This window comes from Pteropus medius, unplaced genomic scaffold, assembly GCF_902729225.1.
Source record: "Pteropus medius unplaced genomic scaffold, Ma_sr-lr_union100, whole genome shotgun sequence".
Lineage (NCBI taxonomy): Eukaryota > Metazoa > Chordata > Mammalia > Chiroptera > Pteropodidae > Pteropus > Pteropus medius.
In genome coordinates this window covers 7,600,138-7,610,848 of record NW_024352787.1, presented here as the reverse complement: position 1 = coordinate 7,610,848, position 10,711 = coordinate 7,600,138, and positions in this window count along the sequence as shown.

Sequence of the window (10,711 nt, the reverse complement as noted above, 5' to 3'; positions counted from 1 at the left end):
CTTGTCTCAGATTAATACCTTTTAAGCCTTCCTTTTTGAGAAGCAGTAAACTCAGACAGTTCAGAATCTAACACCTATTCCCTATAGTCAATTACACAGTGTTGAAAGAGGTCATTCAAGCACCCAGTGATAAGTGCAGAAAACAAAACAGTTTTTCCTATGCTGATAAGTAAAGATAAAATTATAGTTTTATATATTTAGCTAATTATAAGTGTAGATAATGAGTGATCTTCATATATAATTGTAGGATCTGGGATGCCTTTTTCTGTACAATGAGATCAGCACTCATTTTACTTTTATACCTAAGAATTTGTTTACCTATGCATATAATTTTATTTAAATATTTTTGGTTCAAGACTAGGAAAAGATAGATGGAAGTATAGAAACAAAAAAAAGATAAGCCAAGGGAAAGATGTGTTCAAGAAAGGAAGAGTCAACTTGATCAAATGCCACAGACCCTGAGTAAAATACTGGCTGGAAATTATTTTGTGTGAAGGGAGTTCTTGACATCTTGGGTGCCTTGAGGAGTTCTGTGAGCAGAGGCCAAACTGCAGTAGGCTCGTGACTGAATTAGAGGTGAAGAAATAGAGGGGAGTGCTCCGTTCTATCAAGAAGTTTGGTTTTGAAAGGAAGGAAAGAAAGGAGACAGTCATAGGATATTATTTTTAGAACAGAGACTAGAAGTGTTTAAATTCAGAAGGGAAAAAGTCTGAAAAGAAAGAGCAAGTGAGAAGGAAAGATAGAGAGGAATTAGAGATAAGAATGAAGAATCAGAGATGGGAGGTAGAGGGAGAAGGAGAAGAAGGGAGAGAGTGGAGAGAGGGAGAGAGGAGGGGGAAAGGGAGAAAGAAAATGAGAAAGAGAGAGAATTAGTAAAGATATCTTCTTGAGCAGGAGGGGACACTAATATTCAGAAAACAGCATTATTAGCATTAGCTTTGGACATAAGCACCGTCCCTGAGACTAAAAAGCAAAAATAAGTGATGTGGATGGAAGCAGTTTGTTTTCAGAGAGTTAAGTGAGAAGGGACAAGAATTTGAGAACTCTTGATTTTTTGTGAAGTTAGAAGGCAAAGTCATGTGCTGTTTTTATAGAAACGACTAAATTTAATAAGCTAAAATTATTGCTTTATTTTAAAATCAAAACAGGAGAAAAAAATGACTAAATAAACAAGTACTTTAAGAGTTGTCTTTAAAACAACATGGAGAGAGAATCATTGAGTAACATCAAGTCTCCTAACACATGGCTTCTTAGTAGGCCATTAACAGAAATTATGGATTCCACACAGCCCATCAATCTTTTATTTTTAGTTCATTTACAAAACAATATATGACAGGTACAGACTGTGGTTTCAGATGCTAAGAGGCTGGTAGGTTTTGCTATTTTATCTCCGAAGGCTCTAAGTATCATGTTTCAATTTTTTAAAAAAAGTGCTTCCTCTAAAAGACCTCCGTTGAGGATGTGGCTTTATTAGGCATACATTTCACTTTATTTCTCTAAGTGCTTGCTTTTCAGGGTGTAAGAAAAAGCTGCATGGAAATTTTATTTAACTTCATCTGGTAACACTGCCTTATTTCAGGAAAAACAAAAACAAACAAACAAACAAAATTGGTAAGTATGTAGCTCCTGTACATAAACTAAAAGTTCCTGACACAAATTTCAAAATCAGTAAAACATAGATAAATGACTTAACGAAGTATTTTATGTCAATCTGCTCATTTGGAAAAGAGTGCTTTCCTCAGCTAAACATATAACTCATTCTATTCTCTCAATTAAATGAACACGTTCATACTCGAACATGACACAAATATTTACTAGAATGCCAAGAGACACACAGAATAAGACTCCTGTTTGAAAAGAAATTATGTAAAGATATTTGTGAAGCATACAAATTTAAGGGGAAAAAACTATTTGAGCATTGCTTTTCATATTTGCAACTTTTCTGTTAGCTTTTATCATTATATTTATGATTATTCTAGGCAAAAAGGGAGCGTAATGGCACAGGTACAATATCTGTACTCAGCCCAGGCACATAGCTACTTGTAGCTGGTTCCATTTCCAGGTGAAATCACATAGTACTTGATGTGAGCCAATCTAAACTTGGTTGACAATGATGTCCATTTCTAGCAGATTAATCAATCTTGACCTTATGGTGAACTACTTTGGATGCTTTTCTTTCTGGCCATTGGGTTGATGATGAAAGAGCAAAGCTGCTTTAAATGTAGTGCCTGTCTTTTCAGTTTTTACTTTTTCTACCTAGGATTTTGATTTCTGAATGGATTTTCATTTTGCAAATTGTAGCACAATGTCAGGTTCAAGAAGACCAAGGAAGATAAAAAATATATATAAAATTATGGAAATGATCCTAGCCACACTTAAAAACGTTTATTATGCTCACGTAAATGAGACTGCTTTAACTCAAAACTCAGATAGAGACTAAGGTTTCTGATTACCATAAAAATAGAATACTGTGGGTTTTAAATATCCTTTTTCTTAATACTGCAGAGTACTACCAAGGCATTTTAAGGTTTACTGAGAGATAGAAGAAGCGGTATGTGGTATGAGAGATCTTGTGCACTTTACTCAACATAATTAATTGATAATAACACATTATATTTATGATATTTTGTTTTGTACTTTTATATTAGATTTGTTTGTTGTTTTCCTTTAAAAAGAGCAAATTTATTTTTTAAACATTTATGTTTAAAAATGAAAATGCAATGGAAATCTTATTCTAAATATGTAATAATTAAACCCAGGGAGAAAATAAAAATTTTAATAGTAATATGTTAGATGGTTTGTAATAGAACAAGGGCATACATATAGGATATTAATAATGCTACCGTTCTAGAATTTTTGATTATTTTGCGTAATCAAAAAATTTTCCACAAGCATAGTAGGCAAACTGAATTTTATGTTTTCAGCTAAGAATCCTAGATAAGCTATAAATGTATTACTTATAGTGATTAATAGGGTTATACATACCTAAATTTCTGATAATATGTAGCATGATTAACTTACTGGTTTGTAGTAATTTAGATAAACTCTCGTTTTTCAAAACAAAGGGCTCATTTCTACGGTTCCATATTCCTGGGCAATGCTGGGCAGGGCCCACTGCATAGGCCCCAAGGACACAAGATTATTATCAAGATTATTTATCACAATTTGCATATGTTTTTATTTGTAAGAATTCTCTTCATAAAACATTACAAGTTGTTAATATCTTGATCTGTCTCCTAGGGCCTTATTACTCAAATGTGGTCCCTAGATCAGCAGTATCCACATCTCCAGGAGGCTTGTCAGAAAGGGAGTCTCTCAGGTTCCACCCCAGACTTGCTGAATCATAATTTTCATTTAATAAGATCCTCAGGTGATTTGCATGCACATTAGAGTTTGAACAGAAATGTTCAAGGGATTAAAAATGTAGTAATATGGAAGCTTAAAGGTCCCACGTTATATGGGGAAAAAATTCCAAGGAAATGTAGCTCAATTCTATTCAACTTTACTTTTTCATAGCTTGGATTTTCTTTAGAATCAATATATTACAATCGAGTCATTGAGTGTGTCAGGTTAAACAAATAGGCATAGACCAGAATTGGGTAGAAATACAAGACTTTATTTGCATAATACCCTAAGTTGGTAAATGTAAAAGAAAATTAAAAAAATATATCAAGTGGTTATTAGTGATATATTTTTTTAGTTAATTTCTTTATCATTTAAAATCATGATTTCAATAATATTCAACATGTCACTGAACCAAATGTAAGACTCTTAGATATTTAAGTGATTGTGTATGCAATTCACTTTCTTTATGTGACTTGAAGATCTTCAAATCTAAAGAACCTGTAGGAGAGTGGAAAATTACACAGGACTTGGTCTTATTTTGGCAATTCACTAACTGTATATGCCAAATGGTTTTCTCCCTTTACATATTCAGTCCTCTACAAACATTCATTGAATGAATGAATTGGTGATGAGTCAGAGACAAAGACTATTCTTTCTAGGACAGGCTGTAACAAAAAAATAAATAGGGCAATATCGAAAAGACAGATATATCCAAAGTGTTTTTGTTATTTTAAAATAAGAATTACATTATCAAGAAGAAAGGATACTCATGTTTACTGGTCAGCATGTTCTCTTCCTGGGGCAAATACATGTGGGAAACAATATTATAATCAGAAAGTTATTGTGAGCTACAGACATTAGCTGTATGAATGATTATAATGGTTGCTGCCATTAAGCCTGAAAAACTGATACATAGCTTTTTACCATAAGAATATGCTGAACCCATGGAATAGATATGGGATTTTCTGAGTTCAAGGCAAATCTTCATCTGATCAGTATATGAAACATTTTATTATTATTTGCTTTTCTGATTCTTCCTTTTATTTCCTTCCTTTTGGAGAAATGCTTTGGATGGAAGGAAGAATGGATTGAGGGAGGGCCAATTCAATTAGAAGCTTATTGCTCCAATGTGCGTGTGTGTGTGTGTGTGTGTTTCAGCCCAGTTTGGCTGAAACAGGTATCATTTACACCTACTTAGCATTTTTATAGGAATTTTCATTTTTCTCAAAGTATTAGCATTAATAATTATATTAAAATACTCAGAGATTCATTTGTAAGATCTCTTTATATTTCTATCTTCTGTCATTGTGTATCAGGAACATGGTTATATAGTAGTAACAAGTAAATACAAAAGAAAGAAAAAGACTATTGTTACATACTAATTTTGTATGAGACCTACGCAAATCAATTATGACTCTAGTAAGATAATATAGAAAAGATAATTTTATAGTTCTACTTAGTAAACATAATACATAATTAAAGTAAACAATAAATCCATTGAAATTAAGTGTACTAAGAAAATTAAAACTTAATATATTTTCATATTCTATTGACTTATTTTATTACATTCTTATAAAAAAATAACACTTTGTTTTGTCACATGCAAACAAACATATGCACACATGCATATACTAAAATTACAGCCCATATAATTTCCCAGTTGAAAATGTACAGATACAACATACAAAGCTGGGTCAATTTGGTATTTTAAGGGCTTAAAAAAAGACTTTAAAATTTTAACCTGGTTAATTTTATTTATTTCATATATTTAGTAAGACACTAGATATTGCTTTAGTACATATTAGGTTTTTTATTTATCTGATTTTATTATTGTTACTAAAATCTGTTTTTGTGATTCTTATTTTTCAAGATCTCGAATTATTTCATAGTTTAATTCATTCATTTATTTGAATATTTTGAAAACAAATTTTCATGTATGTGCATATGTGTATATTTTGGAAAATCCTCGTGGAAAATATGATGTAAAATCCTTCAATAATATAATATCTGAATTTATAGGACAGTAAATGGTAGTTCTAAGGCTTTTCATCATATCTTCTCATATAAGAGTCTCTATTTAAATATCACTCTTTATGGAAAACATAGTCTGGCTAGGTGCCAGTCAATGTAGACAATTGCTTCCCAGATCACTAGAAGTGGAACAGAAAATAAATGACTAAATGGAAACAGAATCAATTAGATTCTAACCATTATTAGAAAGCTATTTCTAAAACTTACTTGGGGCCTTATTTTCCTAAGCCTTTAAAAATGTGTCAGTCATATTACTTGATGCATTCATCTTTCATGTCTTGAAAAGTAACCCATTTGTTATGACATTAAAATACAACAGAAACATCCCTTTCTGCTCCTGGTGAGAATGTTCCCTCCCCTACTCCACCCCCAGTTAACTGTTGCCCACGTTGTCCTTTTATTTGCCCCTCTTTCTCCCAATCTTTAACTCTCAGCTGATGTACACCCTACTTCATTATTCACTGAGAAAAGTGACTACAGGGAAACTCCCTCACATTCTATTCATTTTCTCTGCACTCCTACATGTAAAAGGGAACTAACAGTCCTTTTAATTTATTTTTATATGCACTGAATTGCATTTCCTCTTGCCTTTTCAAGGACTTCTCTTCCTCAATGCCTCCTCTCTCTAATTGCCTTAATTTCTTTGTCTCTTTATCAACCTCTTCTTTTGTACTAGGATAATTTTATCAACATAAATATATTCTCTACTACAGTATTTCCATTTGTAAATCTTTCGCCTAATCCATTATCTCCTCTAGTTACTGTCTTATTTTTCTGCTCTTCTTTCTAACAAACGTTCTTTGGTTGTTTTACTTTCTCCAACTTCTTTTCTCCAATTCATTGATCAAGTTACACATATTTGACTTTATTTCCCTTTCCACTGAATCTGTTCTTTTCGAGAGCAACGACTACCTCAGAGTTGCCCATTCCAACAGGAATTTTTCTGTTTAACCTACTTGGCCTCTTGACAGTATTTAACATGTTGCAATACTGATCTTCTGGAAACCTCCCCTCCCGGATTCCTTGACTTAATAGTTTTGGGCTTTTCCTCTTACTTCACTATCTCCTCAAACTCGTCTGTGATTTACTTCCTTCTGTTACTTCTGCCCCAAGATTCGTTTTCCTCTTTCTCTAAATTAACCACATCTTCTTCCTAAGGTATCTTCTCATTCTCATAGCTTTAGATAGCATTCCTGTGCTCACACATCCCAAATCTCTTTCTCTATATTGGTCATATTTCCTTGGTCTGAATTCTAACTTATGAATTCCAACTCTTATTTCACCTGTCTGTCTGAATTGAAATGTTCAAAGAATAGCTGATGATTCCTTCCACTAATTTATTTCTCTCCCTGTTATCTCATCTCATGCAATGGCTCTGGCCTGTTACTCAAGAAAAAAACAAAAACAAAAAACTAAAAATCATACTTGATTCTTCTGTGTTCCACACTGTCATCCCTGATATCCAATTGATTATCAAGTCCTGTTGGTCTAATTGTAAAATATTTCTTGAATTTAACTAAAAGATGTTACTTCTAATTCTAAACTGTACCTGCTCTAAATTATCTTCCTGTTTCCTAAAATATTGCAAAAACCTCTTAATTATAATCCCTGCTCTCATAAAGAGATTTCCCATTCTCTAAATTGTGGCAAGAGTGATCATTTAGAATAAATACGATCACGTCAGTTCTCTGTTTATTCTCCTCTAATTGTTCCACATTGCGTTCTCCATAGTGTCTTTTCATGATCAAACTCCTATTTATCTCTGCAAACACAGGTCTTCCATATTATTTTTTGGTTACAGTCCATGCTTCAGCTATCTGATCTCCATATTGCTCTCCCAGTATCCACGTTACCTTGCTTTGCTTAAAATGACCTTCCTCTCTCCCTCCCCTTTACCTTGCTCATGCTCATCTCTCATATTTCAGCTCAAATGTCTCCTTTTTGAAGAATTCTCCCCTCCCTCCCATATACCATTTAAAGTGGCCTCTGACTATTATTCTTTTTCTAAAATAAATTTATTTATTTAAATTAGTTTCAAGTATATAGTACATTGGTTAGACATCTATAATGTTCATAAAATGATCCCCCCAATTGCTCTCTCCCTCCCCTGGCCCTCCACTTAGCCATCATATTAATGCTAACTGCATTCCCTCTGCCTATTATTCTTTATCATCTTGCTCTGTTTGCTTAACCCTACACCTATCACCACCTGAAACATTCTATTTGGCTTCTTGTTCACTACCCATTTGAATGTCCATTTGAATGGAAGCTCCTAGAGAACAGGGACATTGTCTCCCTAAAACAGTTTTGTTTTTACTTAGGCCTGGGCCAGTATCTGCCTTGTATAGCACTTGATAATAGGTAATTGTTGAATAAACGTATGACTAAATTAATAGATTATTTATAAAGTATGTTTGTTATATAAAAGAGATCAAGGGTTATGGAATTAGATGCATCATAATCTAATCCAAATTAAGCAATCCAATACCCTCAATTGTCTAGAAAATTCAGAAAATAAAGTTGACCTTTGAACAATGCAGGTGTTAGGAGTGTCAATCTTCCATGCAGTCAAAAATCCAAGTATAACTTTTGACTCCCTCAAATACTACTAATAACCTGCTGTTGACTGGAAACCTTACCAATAACATAGCTGATTAACACATTTTTCCCCCCCAGGGAAATTTGGGTCCATGCCAAATAGTAATGGAATATTAATTATCTTCTGAAAGAAATTCAAATTATCTAGTCCTACCAGTCCCGGGGAAGCATCTGAGCCTTTGCAAGTGGGGTAAGAAAGGGCTTCTCAGGGCATTTCTTTCTGGGGCCTTTGTGGGAAGATACAGCTCATGGAAAAGGTTTGAACGTTGTCAGTCTCTGATTGAGTGGGGCTAAAGGACTCTCTGGGGTTACTCTTTGATGCTTAGAAGGATAGATGTCAAGGCTGCAAGGTCATTCAGCCTCTGTACACCTGGTGTTTTGTTTTGGGTGGCAAAATTATGCTGAGAGACTGAGACTGTCTTTGCTAATAGTTTATTTAACACAGGTTCACTGCAGAAATAATAATTTCACAAGTTAATAGCATTCAGGATAATGTCTCTTAATCAGCCAATACAAATATAATATTCTTCAAAACAACGATAGATTAATCACACTGTTATTCTAGCAAGGGGAGATAAAAAAAATAATAAAATCCAAATTTGGTTTGAAGTGTACATTTTATGAGTTGGTATTTAGGAGAGATGACTTAGACAACTGAGAACTGACTTCCAGCTGCCAGTGCAAAAATCTCAAAGTCCCTTGTTGCTAGAGCACGTTGCTAGGGAACGACAGTGCTGGTGTTGATGAGCAAGTGGATGTCCTCAGAGGCATTGCCACATGACTTTTACTACTGCTGATAAAGAGTAGCCTTTACCAGGCAAGAGCTAATGCCCTAAAGGTCTTTGGAGAGCTATTTAAGTCAACAAAGAGTTGCCTTGCCCAGAAGGAAACTCAGGTATGCCTCACAAACTATATTTATAGTCTAAATGTCCCCTTGCCAGAATGGCTTCTCCATATGTTCTTATCAATAAGCCACCAGTGGGGCCTCTCAGCAGCAGAGTTTCTGAGTGCTTATCAATGACAGTAGATGAGATGATGACATCTTGATACAACTTACTTCATTCTTATATCAAAACTGCTAAAAAAGCCTTTTTTTTGGTCTTTGTCATAAACGAATGGATTTGAAATCATATCAAATCAAAACACAACACCTGAGAAAAATCAGTCTTAAAAAGGAGATGTGATTTCAGTCACATATTTTGGATGTTTATATGTATTATACACAGTAGTGTTACAATAAAGTAAGAGAAAAGAGTGCTAAGAAAATCATAAAGAAAAGAAAATACATTTACAGTATTTATTGAAAAAAATCTGCATATCAGTGGACCCATGCAGTTCAAATTCATGTTGTTCAAAAGTCAATTGTATAAATAATCCAAGAAGACATGAAGCAACAGCACAGCTCAGAGAATAAAAATAAATACATTAAGTTTAAAGGAATGCTTTTGTTTCTTTTATAAAAAAGTTACAAAGAAACATATATATAATTTTAGAAATCTTAGCAAATATATAAGAAAAAATAATCTTAGATCACTAGCTATCTTATCAACTGAATAAAACCTCAGTTAATATTTTGTTATCTAATTTTTAGGTTTTTTTTCCCTTGAAGATCTACTTATGGTTATTGAGTACTAGTGGCTAGTGCAAATGAGGAACTGAATTTTTAATTTACTTATTTACTTATTTATTTTTAACAAAATTAAAATAAAACTAAATCAATATAAAGCATTTTTTTCAAACACGATTTTATTATTTGGTATGACAGCATTTTGCTTTATTGAAAATATAATATTTGAATTGAGAAGTGCTGTAAATGTGAAATATATACTGGATTTTAGAGATACGATATAAAAAAAATGCAAAAGTTCTTAGTAATAACTTTTATGGGTTACGTGTTGAAATAACAATATTTTGGATATAATGGATTAAATAAAATATATTTTTAAATTTAATCTATTTTTTTTATTTTTCTGAAGTGGTCATCAGAAAATTTAAATTACATAAGTGGCTTACATTATATTTCTATTGAATAGCACTTCTATACAAATACATATATTTCTACATATGTATATACACATATATAGGTTTCTTATAAATCATAATCTTTTATAGACTACTTCCTAGACTTAGTAATATGCAAACATTCTTTGAAGTCAATAAATACAGATCTAAATTTATTTAGTCTTTTTGAATGATTGTTCAGTATTTCACTGTGAGGAATATTAGATATATTCTTTATTACTGGACATTTAGATGGTTTCTAAATTTTCACTTTTAGATGCAATGCTAAGGAAAACACATCAAGGAATATTTTTATTCATAAGGGATGGCTATAAAGGCCAAGTATTTTCTATGCTAAATTTTAAAAGAATTGGAGAAGGCCTAAGAATATTTTTAGAAAATTGTTAGAGTAATGAGAATATGGAAAACAAAAGCAATAGTGAATTATTGTATGTAAAAGTAAAAGAATGGGATGGAGAATCAGTCACAATGGGTTCCAAGGGGAGCACAAATAGAGGCAAGAAGAGTTTTCAATAACAATGGAAGCAGTGACAAACAGAAGACAGAAGTGGCTTAAACCAGGGACATTAGGGCTTTCTAAAGACATTGGGTCCAAATGATCTTACCTAATTCCCACATATGTTGTTGTAATAGAATAATATTCTTAGGATATTAAACAAGATATCTAATATGTTTGATACCTTCTGTTTAGTAAGACAGAAAGTAAATAACATAT